The sequence below is a fragment of the Arachis ipaensis genome, chromosome B04 (assembly GCF_000816755.2).
Source record: "Arachis ipaensis cultivar K30076 chromosome B04, Araip1.1, whole genome shotgun sequence".
Classification (NCBI taxonomy): Eukaryota; Viridiplantae; Streptophyta; class Magnoliopsida; order Fabales; family Fabaceae; genus Arachis; species Arachis ipaensis.
In genome coordinates, this window is record NC_029788.2 from 67588598 (window position 1) to 67600349 (window position 11752).

An 11752-nucleotide genomic window follows, 5' to 3' on the forward strand; every position below is an offset into this window, starting at 1 on the left:
AGACAAGGTTTAGACTTTCCGGATCTCAAGAATGGCTGCCAATAATTCTAGCCTATACCACGAAAGACTCTGATCGTAAATCAGGAGGCTAAGAGATACACATTCAAGCTTGTTTGCATGTAGAACGGAAGTGGTTGTCAGGCACGCGTTCATAGGTGAGAATGGTGATGAGCGTCACATAATAATCACATTCATCATGTTCTTGTGTATGAATGGATATCTTAGAGAAGAAATATGCTTGAATTGAATAGAAAAACAATAGTACTTTGCATTAATTCATGAGGAACAGCAGAACTCCACACCTAAATCTATGGTGTGTAAAAACTCTACCATTGAAAATACATAAGAACAAGGTCCAGGCATGGCCGAATGGCCAGCCTCCAAAGTCTAGGGACTAAACGTCCAAAGATCTAAAAATGATCAAAAGATATCTGAATACAATAGTAAAAAGTCCTATTTATACTAAACTAGTGACTAGGGTTTACAGAGATAAGTAAACGATGCAGAAATCCACTTCTGGGGCCCACTTGGTGTGTGCTTGAGCTGAGCATTGAAGATTTCATGTGTAGAGACTTCTTTTGGAGTTAAACGCCAGGTTGTAACCTGTTTCTGGCGTTTAACTCTGATTTGCAACTTGTTTCTGGCGTTTATCGCCAGAATAGGGCAGAAAGCTGGCGTTGAATGCCAGTTTGCATCATCTAAACTCGGGCAAAGTATGAATTATTATATATTGCGGGACAGCCCTGGATGTCTACTTTCCAACGCAATTAAGAGCACGCCAATTGGGTTCCTGTAGCTCCAGAAAATCCACTTTGAGTGTAGGGAGGTTAGAATCCAACAGCATTTGCAGTCCTTCTTCAGCCTCTAAATCAGATTTTTACTCAAGTCCCTTAATTTTAGCCAGAAAATACCTGAAATCACAGAAAAATACACAAACTCATAGTAAATTCCAGAAATGTGATTTTTATTTAAAAACTAATAAAAACATAATAAAAACTAACTAAAATATACTAAAAACATACTAAAAACAATGCCAAAAAGCGTATAAATTATCCGCTCATCACAACACCAAACTTAAATTGTTGCTTGTCCCCAAGCAACTGAAAATCAAATAGAATAAAAAGAAGAGAATATACTATAAATTCCAAAATATCAATGAAACTTTGCTCCAATCAGATGAGCGAGACTAGTAGCTTTTTGCCTCTGAACAGTTTTGGCATCCCACTTTATCCCTTGAAGTTCAGAATGATTGGCATCTATAGGAACTCAGAATTCAGATAGTGTTATTGATTCTCCTAGTTTAGTATGTTGATTCTTGAACACAGCTACTTTATGAGTCTTGGCCATGGCCCTAAGCACTTTATTTTTCAGTATTACCACCGGATACATAAATGCCACAGACACATAACTGGGTGAACCTTTTCATATTGTGACTCAGCTTTGCTAGAGTCCCCAATTAGAGGTGTCCAAGGTTCTTAAGCACATTCTTCTTTTTGCTTTGGACCTCGACTTTAACCGCTCAGTCTCAAGTTTTCACTTGACACCTTCACGCCACAAGCACATGGTTAGGGACATCTTGGTTTAGCCGCTTAGGCCAGGATTTTATTCCTTTAGGCCCTCCTATCCATTAATGCTCAAAGCCTTGGATCCTTTTTACCCTTGCCTTTTGGTTTTAAGGGCTATTGGCTTTTTACTCTTACCTTTTGGTTTAAAGAGCTTTTGGCTTTTTCTGCTTGCTTTTTCTTTTTCTTTCTCTTTTTTTTTTCGCAAGCTTTTGTATTCACTGCTTTTTCTTGCTTCAAGAATCAATTTTATGATTTTTCAGATTATCAATAACATTTCTCCTTTTCATTATTCTTTCAAGAGCCAACATATTTAACATTCATAAACAACAATATCAAAAGACATATGCACTGTTCAAGCATTCATTTAGAAAACAAAAAGTATTGTCGCCACATCAAAATAATTAAACTAATTTCAAGGATGAATTCGAAATTCGTGTACTTCTTGTTCTTTTGTAATTAATGCATTTTTCATTTAAGAAAGGTGATGGATTTATAGGACATTCATAGCTTTAAGACATAGACACTTAAATACTAATGATCATGTAATAAGACACAAATATAAACATAAAGCATAGTAAACGAAAAACAGGAAAATAAGAACAAGGAGATTAAGGAACGGGTCCACCTTAGTGATGGTGGCGTCTTCCTCTTCTTGAAGAACCAATGGTGCTCTTGAGCTCCTCTATGTCTCTTCCTTGTCTTTGTTGTTCCTCCCTCATAGCTCTTTGATCTTTTCTAATCTCATGGAGAATGATGGAGTGCTCTTGGTGTTCCATCCTTAGTTGTCCCATGTTGGAACTTAATTTTCCTAGGGAGGTGTTGATTTGCTCCCAATAGTTCTGTGGAGGGAAGTGCATCCCTTGAGGCATCTCAGGGATTTCATGGTGAAAAATTTCCTCATGCTCTTGTTGAGGTCCATGATCTCTTGTTTGCTCCATTCTTTTCTTAGTGATGGCCTTGTCCTCTTCAATGAGGATGTCTCCCTCTATGTCAATTCCAGCTGAATTGTAGAGGTGGCAAATGAGGTGAGGAAAGGCTAACCTTGCCAAAGTGGAGGACTTGTTAGCCACCTTGTAGAGTTCTTGAGATATAATCTCATGAACTTCCACTTCCTCCCCAATCATGATACTATGGATCATGATGGCCCGGTCTACAGTAACTTCAGACCAGTTGCTAGTAGAAATAATTGAGCGTTGGATGAACTCCAACCATCCTCTAGCTACAGGCTTAAGGTCCGGTCTTCTCAATTGAACCGGCTTGCCTTTTGAGTCAACTTTCCATTGAGCTCCTTCCACATATATGTCCATGAGGACTTGGTCCAACCTTTGATCAAAGTTGACCCTTCTAGTGTAGGGGCGTGCGTTTTCTTGCATCATTGGTAAGTTGAACGCCAACCTTACATTTTCCGGACTGAAATCTAAGTATTTCCCCCGAACCATGGTAAGCCAATTCTTTGGATTCGGGTTCATACTTTGATCATGGTTCCTAGTGATCCATGCATTTGCATAGAACTCTTGAACCATTAAGATCCCGACTTGTTGAATAGGATTAGAGAGAACTTCCCATCCTCTTCTTCTAATCTCTTGTTGGATCTCTAAATATTCGCTCTTTTTGAGCTTAAAAGGGACCTCAAAGATCACCTATTTCTTGGCCACAACTTCATAGAAGTGGTCTTGATGGACCTTTGAGATGAATTTCTCCATCTCCCATGACTCAGAGGTGGAAGCAATTGCCTTCCCTTTCCTCTTTCTTGAGGTTTCTCTGGCCTTAGGTGCCATTAATGTTATGGAAAAATAAAAAGCAATGCTTTTACCACACCAAACTTAAAAAGTTTGCTCATCCCCGAGCAAAAAAAGAAAAGAAGTAGTAGAAGAAGAAGAAAATGGAGGAGATGGAGGGTGAAGGTGTATTCGGCCAAGAGGGAGAAGTGGTGGTTGTAATGTGTGAAAATGGAGTAGTGTTGAGGGGTTTATATAGGGGTGGGGGAAGGGTAGGTTTCGGCCATTAGGGTTGGGTTTGGGAGGGAAAAGAATTTGAATTTTGGAGGTAGGTGGGGTTTATGGGGAAGAGTGGATGGATGTGAGTGGTTAAGGGTATTTGGGAAAGAGGTATAGAGGTGATTGGTGAAGGGTATTTGGGGAAGAGAGTTATGAAAAGGTGTGAAGAGGAGGGAAGAAGAGGTGGGGTAGGTGGGGATCCTGTGGGGTCAAGGACTTAGCATCCCTGCTCCAATTAGGCGTGCAAAACGCCCTTAGAATGCATGTCTGGCGTTAAACGCCAGCTTGCTGCTTGTTTCTGGCGTTTAACGCCAATTCCATGCTCTGTTCTGGCGTTAAACGCTAGTCTGGTGCTTGTTTCTGGCATTTAACGCCAGCTTGATGCTTCTTTCTGGCGTTAAACGCCAGTTTGATGCTTCTTACTGGCGTTTAAACGCCAGTAAGCTCTTCCTCCAGGGTGAGCTATTTTTAATGCTATTTTTCATTCTGTTTTTGATTTTTCAGTAGTTTTTGTGACTTCACATGATCATCAACCTAAAGAAAACATAAAATAGCAATGGAAAATAAATAGATATAGTTAAATAACATTGGGTTGCCTCCCAACAAGCGCTTCTTTAAAGTCAATAGCTTGACAGTCAGCTCTCTTGGAGCCTCACAGATGTTCAGAGCATTGTTGGGACCTCCCAACACCAAACTTAGAGTTTAAATGTGGGGGTTCAACACCAAACTTAGAGTTTGGTTGTGGGCTCCCAACACCAAACTTAGAGTTTGACTGTGGGGGCTTTGGTTGACTCTGCAGTGAGAGAAGCTTTTCATGCTTCCTTTCCATGGTTACAGAAGGAGATCCTTGAGTTTTAAACACAAGGTTGTCCTCATTCAGTTGAAGGACTAATTCTCCTCTGTCCACATCAATCACAGCTTTTGCTGTGGCTAGGAAGGTGATGCACGGAAAACTTGTCTCTCAACAAATCTCCCTTCGGCAAGTGTATCGAAGTTGTCGTCAAGTAAAAACTCACAATAGAGTGAGGTCGAATCCCAGCTACTCAATTGGATGAAGACCAAAAGCTTTCAAGTAAAATCAAGAGGAAAGATAGAAGAAGAACAATGAAAATTAGTATTGATCCATCAAATTACAACAGAGCTCCCTAACCCAATGAAAGGGGTTTAGTTGTTCATAGCTCTTGAAAATGAAAACAAAGATGGAGAATACATCATAAAACTAGAATTGCAAAGAAAGTAAATACAGAGAGAGTTCTTCAGCCTCCAGAACTATTTTACAATTCAAAGCTACTCCTATATATACTACTCTTCTCAGCTTCTAGTTCACTCTTCAAGTCTTGGGCCTTTGGATCTTGAGTTTGAAGCAGTTCCTTTCTTTATTTGGGCTTGGCTTTACTTGCAGAGAGAAAGTGCGGAGTGGGCAGAGACTTAAGCTCAGGGCGTAAAGAATGTTAATCATTTAGTGAAAGTCCACGTTCGGGAACGTTAGTGACACTTAACATTGTCACTAACGTTCCAATGCACCCCTTTTGCCTTACGTTAAAACCCACGTTAACTAGGTTAACGTGGCTTTTAACGTTGCCTTGGTCTTCCAAGGATGATGGATTCATCCTCATCCTTCCCAGTGTCTAGGATTATGAAATCAGCAGGGATGTAAAGGCTTTCAACCTTTACTAACAAGTCCTCTACTAATCCATAAGCCTGTTTCATTGATTTGTCTGCCATTTCTAGTGAGATTTTTGTAGCTTATACCTCAAAGATTCCCTGTTTCTCCATTACAGAGAGTGGCATAAAGTTTATCCCTGACCCAAGGTCACACAGAGCTTTCTCAAAGGTCATGGTGCCTATGGTACAAGGTATGAAGAACTTTCCGGGATCCGGTTTCTTCTGAGGTAATGTCTGCCTTATCAATGCACTGAGTTCATTGGTGAACAAGGGAGGTTCATCCTCCCATATATCATTACCAAACAAACTGGCATTCAACTTCATGATGGCTCCTAGATATTTAGAAACCTGCTCTTCACTGATGTCTTCATCCTCTTTAGAGGAAGAATAGTTATCAGAGCTCATGAATGGTAAAAGGAGGTTTAATAGAATCTCTATGGTCTCTAGATGAGCCTCAGATTCCTTTGGTTCCTCAAAGGGAAACTCCTTATTGGTTAGTGAACGTCCCAGGAAGTCTTCCTCACTAGGATTCACGTCCTTTTCCTCCTCTCTGGGGTTCGGCCACACCAAGTAAGGTAATGGCCTTGCACTTTCTTTTTGGATTATCTTCTGTATTACTTGGGAGAGTACTAGGAGGAATTTCAGTGACTCTTTTACTCAGCTGGCCCACTTGTGCCTCCAAATTTCTAATGGAGGACCTTGTTTCATTCATGAAACTTAGAGTGACCTTAGATAGATCAGAGACTATATTTGCTAAGCTAGATGGATTCTGCTCAGAATTCTTTGTCTATTGCTGAGTGGATGATGGAAGAGGCTTGCTATTGCTAAACCTGTTTCTTCCACCATTATTAAAGCCTTGTTGAGGCTTTTGTTGATCCTTCCATGAGAAATTTGGATGATTTCTCCATGAGGGATTATAGGTGTTTTCATAGGCTTCACCGATGTAATTCACCTCTGCTATTACAGGGTTCTCAGGATCATAAGCTTCTTCTTCAGAATATGCTTCTTTAGTACTGTTGGATGCAGCTTGTAATCCATTCAGACTCTGAGAAATCATATTGACTTGCTGAGTCAATATTTTATTCTGAGCCAATATGCCATTCAGAGTATCAATTTCAAGAACTCCCTTCCTCTGATGCGTCCCATTACTTACAGGATTCCTTTTAGAAGTGTTCATGGACTGGTTATTTGCAACCATGTCAATGAGTTCCTGAGCTTCTGTAGACGATTTCTTTAGGTGAATGGATCCACCTGCAGAATGGTCCAATGACATCTTAGATAATTCAGATAGACCATCATAGAATATATCCAGATTGGTCCATTCTGAAAGCATATCAGAAGGACACTTTTTGGTCAGTTGCTTGTATCTCTCCCAAGCTTCATAGAGGGATTCACCTTCTTTCTATTTGAAGGTTTGAACATCCACTCTAAGTTTGCTAAGCTTTTGAGGAGGAAAGAACTTGGCTAAGAAAGTCGTGACCAGCTTATCCCAAGAGTTCAGGCTATCTTTAGGTTGAGAGTCCAACCATATTCTAGCTCTGTCTCTTACAGCAAACAGGAAAAGCATAAGCCTGTAGACCTCGGGATCAACCCCATTGGTCTTAACAGTATCACAGATTTGCAAGAATTCAGTTAAGAACTGAAAAAGATCTTCTGATAGAAGTCCATAAAACTTGCAATTCTGTTGCATCAGAGAAACTAATTGAGGCTTTAGCTCAAAATTGTTTGCTCCAATGGCAGGGATCGAGATGCTTCTTCCATGTAAGTTGGAATTTGGTGCAGTAAAGTCACCAAGCATCTTCCTTGCATATCCACCATTGTTATTATTTTTGGCCATGTCTCCTTCTTTTTCGAAAATTTCTGTCAGATTTTCTCCAGAGAGTTGTGCTTTAGCTTCCCTTAGCTTCCTCTTCAGAGTCCTTTCAGGTTCAGGATCAGCTTCAACAAGAATGTTCTTATCGTTGTTCCTACTCATATGAAAAAGAAGAGAACAGAAAAGAAAATATGGAATCCTCTATGTCACAGTATAGAGATTCATTATGTGAGTATAAGAAGGGAAGAATAGAAGAAGGAAAAGATAAAAAATTTGAACACAGAGGAGAAGAGTGGGTTCGAATTTTTGAGTAGAAGAGAAGTGGTTAGTAGATAAAAAAATAATTAGAAGGAGATGAGAGAGGGAAGAATTTGAAAATAAAATAAAATAAAAATATTTTTGTTTTTAATTTAAAATTAAAGTTAAAATTCAAAAATTTAAAAAGAAAAATAGAATTAAATCAAATTAAAATTTAAAACAAATAGTTAATTAAAAAGGAACTTTGAAAAAGAGGGGAGGGGTTTTCGAAAATAAGAGAGAGAAAATTAGTTAGGTTGTTTTGAAAAAGATAAGAATCAAACAAAAAGAAAGGATTAATTTGAAAAAGATTTGAAAATCAATTTAAAAAGATAAGAGGTTAGAAAAGATTTTGAAGTTGATTTTGAAAAAGATGTGATTGACATTTATTTTGAAAAAGATTTGAAAAAGAAATTTAAAAAGGTTTGATTTTGAAAATTAATGTTGGTTACTTGACTAACAAGAAACAAAAAGATATGATTTTAAAATTTAAAGATTGAACCTTTCTTACTAGGCAAGTAACAAACTTAAAATTTTTGAATCAATCACATTAATTGTTAGCATTAATTTCGAAAATATGAAATAGAAATAAGAAAAAGATTTTGAAAATAAATTTTGAAAATTTTGAAATTATGAAAGAAAAAAATGAAAAAGATTTGATTTTTGAAAAAGATTTGAAAAAGATAGAATTTTTAAATTGAAAATTTGATTTGACTCATAAGAAACAACTAAATTTTAAAAATTTTTGAAAAAGTCAACTCAAATTTTCGAAAATTTATGAGTGAAATAAGGAAAGTAATATTTTTTATTTTTGAATTTTTAATGAAGAAAGAGAAAAACACAAAAAATACACAAGTCATAAAAAACATGAATCAAAACAAGAAAGATATGCAAGAACACTTTGAATGTCAAGATGAACACCAAGAACACTTTGAAAGTCAAGATGAACACCAAGAACTTATTTCTGAAAATTTTTAAGAAAAGAAAAACATGCAAGACACCAAACTTAGAAATTTTCAAACTTTAGACACTAACAAATTGAAAATGCATATGAAAAACAAGAAAAGACATGAAACATAAAATTGCAAAGATCAAACAAAAAAGATCATCAAGAACAACTTGAAGATCATGAAGAACACATGCATGAGTTTTCAAAAATTTTAACGAAATTAAAAAGATGCAATTGACACCAAACTTAAAAATTGACACAAGACTCAAACAAGAAACATCAAATTTTTTTGGTTTTTATGATTTTATTAAATTTTTTTTTGTAATTTTTCGAAAATTAAATGGAAAAAGAAAAAAAGGATTTCAGAATTTTTAATGAGAATTCCAGGAATCATGTAATGTTAGTTTAAAGCTCCAGTCCAGGAATTAGACATGGCTTACTAGCCAGCCAAGCTTTCAGTGAAAGCTCCGGTCCAAAATACTAGACATGGCCAATGGCCAGCTGATGAGCGGATAATTTATACGCTTTTTGGCATTGTTTTTAGTATGTTTTTAGTAGAATCTAGTTACTTTTAGGGATGTTTTCATTAGTTTTTATGTTAAATTCACATTTCTGGACTTTACTATGAGTTTGTGTGTTTTTCTGTGATTTTAGGTATTTTCTGGCTGAAATTGAGGGAGTTGAGCAAAAATCAGATTCAGAGGTTGAAGAAGGACTGCTGATGCTGTTGGATTCTGACTTTCCTGCACTCAAAGTGGATTTTCTGGAGCTACAGAACTCAAAATGGCGCGCTTCCAATTGCGTTGGAAAGTAGACATCTAGGGCTTTTGAACGCCAGTTCTACGCTGCTTTCTGGAGTTAAACGCCAGAAACACGTCACGAACCAGAGTTGAACGCCAGAAATACGTTACAACCTAGCGTTCAACTCCAGAAAGAGCCTCTGCACGTGTAACATTCAAGCTCAGCCCGAGCACACACCAAGTGGGCCCCAGAAGTGGATTTATGCATCAATTACTTACTTCTGTAAACCCTAGTAGCTAGTTTATTATAAATAGGACTTTTTACTATTGTATTAGACATCTTATGATCATATTTTGATCCTGTGATCTCGTTTTGGGGGCTGGCCATTCGGCCATGCCTGGACCTTTCACTTATGTATTTTTAATGGTAGAGTTTCTACACTCCATAGATTAAGGTGTGGAGCTCTGCTGAATCTTCGTGGTATAAGCTAGATTGATGGTGGCATTCATGAGAGTCCGGAAAGTCTAAACCTTGTCTGTGGTATTCTGAGTAGGACTCTGGGATTGAATGACTGTGACAAACTTCAAACTCGTGAGTGCTAGGCGTAGTGACAGACGCAAAAGGAGGGTGAATCCTATTCCAGCATGATCGAGAACCTCAGATGATTAACCGTGCTGTAACAGAGCATTTGGACCATTTTCACAAGAGGATGGGATGCAGCCATTGACAAGGATGATGCCTCCAGACGATTAGCCATGCAATGACAGCGCATCGGACCATTTTCCAGAGAGGATAAAAAGTAGCCATTGACAACAGTGATGTCCTTACATAAAGCCAGCTATGGAAAGGAGTAAGACTAATTGGATGAAGACAGCAGGAAAGCAGAGGTTCAGAGGAACGAAAGCATCTCTATACACTTATCTGAAATTCTCACCAATGATATACATATGTGTTTCTATCCTTATTTTCTATTTATTTATTATTTATGTTCGAAAACTCCATAACTATTTTATATCCGCCTGACTGAGATTTACAAGATGACCATAGCTTGCTTCATACCAACAATCTCCGTGGGATCGACCCTTACTCACGTAAGGTTTATTACTTGGACGACCCAGTGCACTTGCTGGTTAGTTGTATCGAAGTTGTGAATGAAAAACGATTTATTAAGACGTGCGTACAGAGTTTTTGGCGCCGTTGCCTGAGATCACAATTTCGTGCACCAAGTTTTTGGCGCCGTTGCCGGGGATTGTTCGAGTTTGGACAACTGACGGTTCATCTTGTTGCTCAGATTAGGTAATTTTCTTTTTGTTTTATTTTCAAAAATATTTCTTCAAAAATTTTTCAAAAATTTTCTCCTTTGTTTTCGAAAAAAACAATTTTTTTAAATAAATGTTTTCAAAAATATATTTTTCTTCAGAATTTTTAAGAATGAATTCTAGTGTTTCATGAAGCATGTTGAAGCCTGACTGGCTGTAAAGCCATGTCTAAATTCATTTGGACTGAGGCTTCAATTAATCACTTCAATGCATGTAATTCCATACTAAAGCTTGGCTGGTTATTAAGCCATGCCTAACCCTCAGATTGGAGCTTTAGACTAAGATTGTAAGATTCCTGAAATTCATATTAAAAATTTTGGAATCCTTATTTTTATTTTTCAAATAATTTTCAAAAAATACAAAAAAAAAATTAGAAAATCATAAAAATCAAAAATATTTTGTGTTTCTTGTTTGAGTCTTGAGTCAATTTCAAGTTTGGTGTCAATTGCATGTTCATCTTGCATTTTTTCGAAAAATTCATGCATTCATAGTGTTCTTCATGATCTTCAAGTTGTTCTTGGTAAGTCTTCTTGTTTGATCTTGATGTTTTCATGTTTTGTGTCTTTTCTTGTTTTTCATATGCATTCTTGCATTCATAGTGTCTATACATGAAAAATTTTTAAGTTTGGTGTCTTGCATGTTTTCTTTGCATTAAAAATTTTTCAAAAATAAGTTCTTGATGTTCATCTTGACATTCATAGCATTCTTGCATGCATTCATTGCTTTGATCCAAAATTTTCATGCATTGCATCATTTTCATGTTTGTCTCTCTCATCATTAAAAATTCAAAAAAATCAAAAAATATCTTCCCCTTTTTCTCTCATAAATTTTCAAAAATTAGATTTGACTTTTTCAAAATTTTTAAAATCTAGTTGTTTCTTATGAGTCAAATCAAATTTTCAATTTAAAAATCTTATCTTTTTCAAAATATTTTTCAAAAATCAAATCTTTTTCATTTTTCTTAGTTTTTTTCGAAAATTTTAAAAATATTTTTCAAAAATCTTTTTCTTATCTTTATCTCCTAATTTTCGAAAATAACATCATCAATTAATGTTTTGATTCAAAAATTTCAAGTTTGTTACCTGCTTGTTAAGAAAGATTCAAACTTTGAGTTCTAGAATCATATCTTGTGATTTCTTGTGAATCAAGTCATTAATTGTGATTTTAAAAATCAAATCTTTGTCAAAACTAATTTCAATCATATCTTTTCAAAAATATCTTCTTATCTTATCTTTTTCAAAAATTTGATTTTAAAATATCCTTTCTAACTTCTTATCTTCTTATCTTTTCAAAATTGATTTTCAAATTTGTTTCAACTAACTAACTAACTTTTTGTTTGTTTCTTATCTTTTTCAAAACTACCTAACTAACTCTCTCTCTCTAATTTTCGAAAATATCTTCCCTCT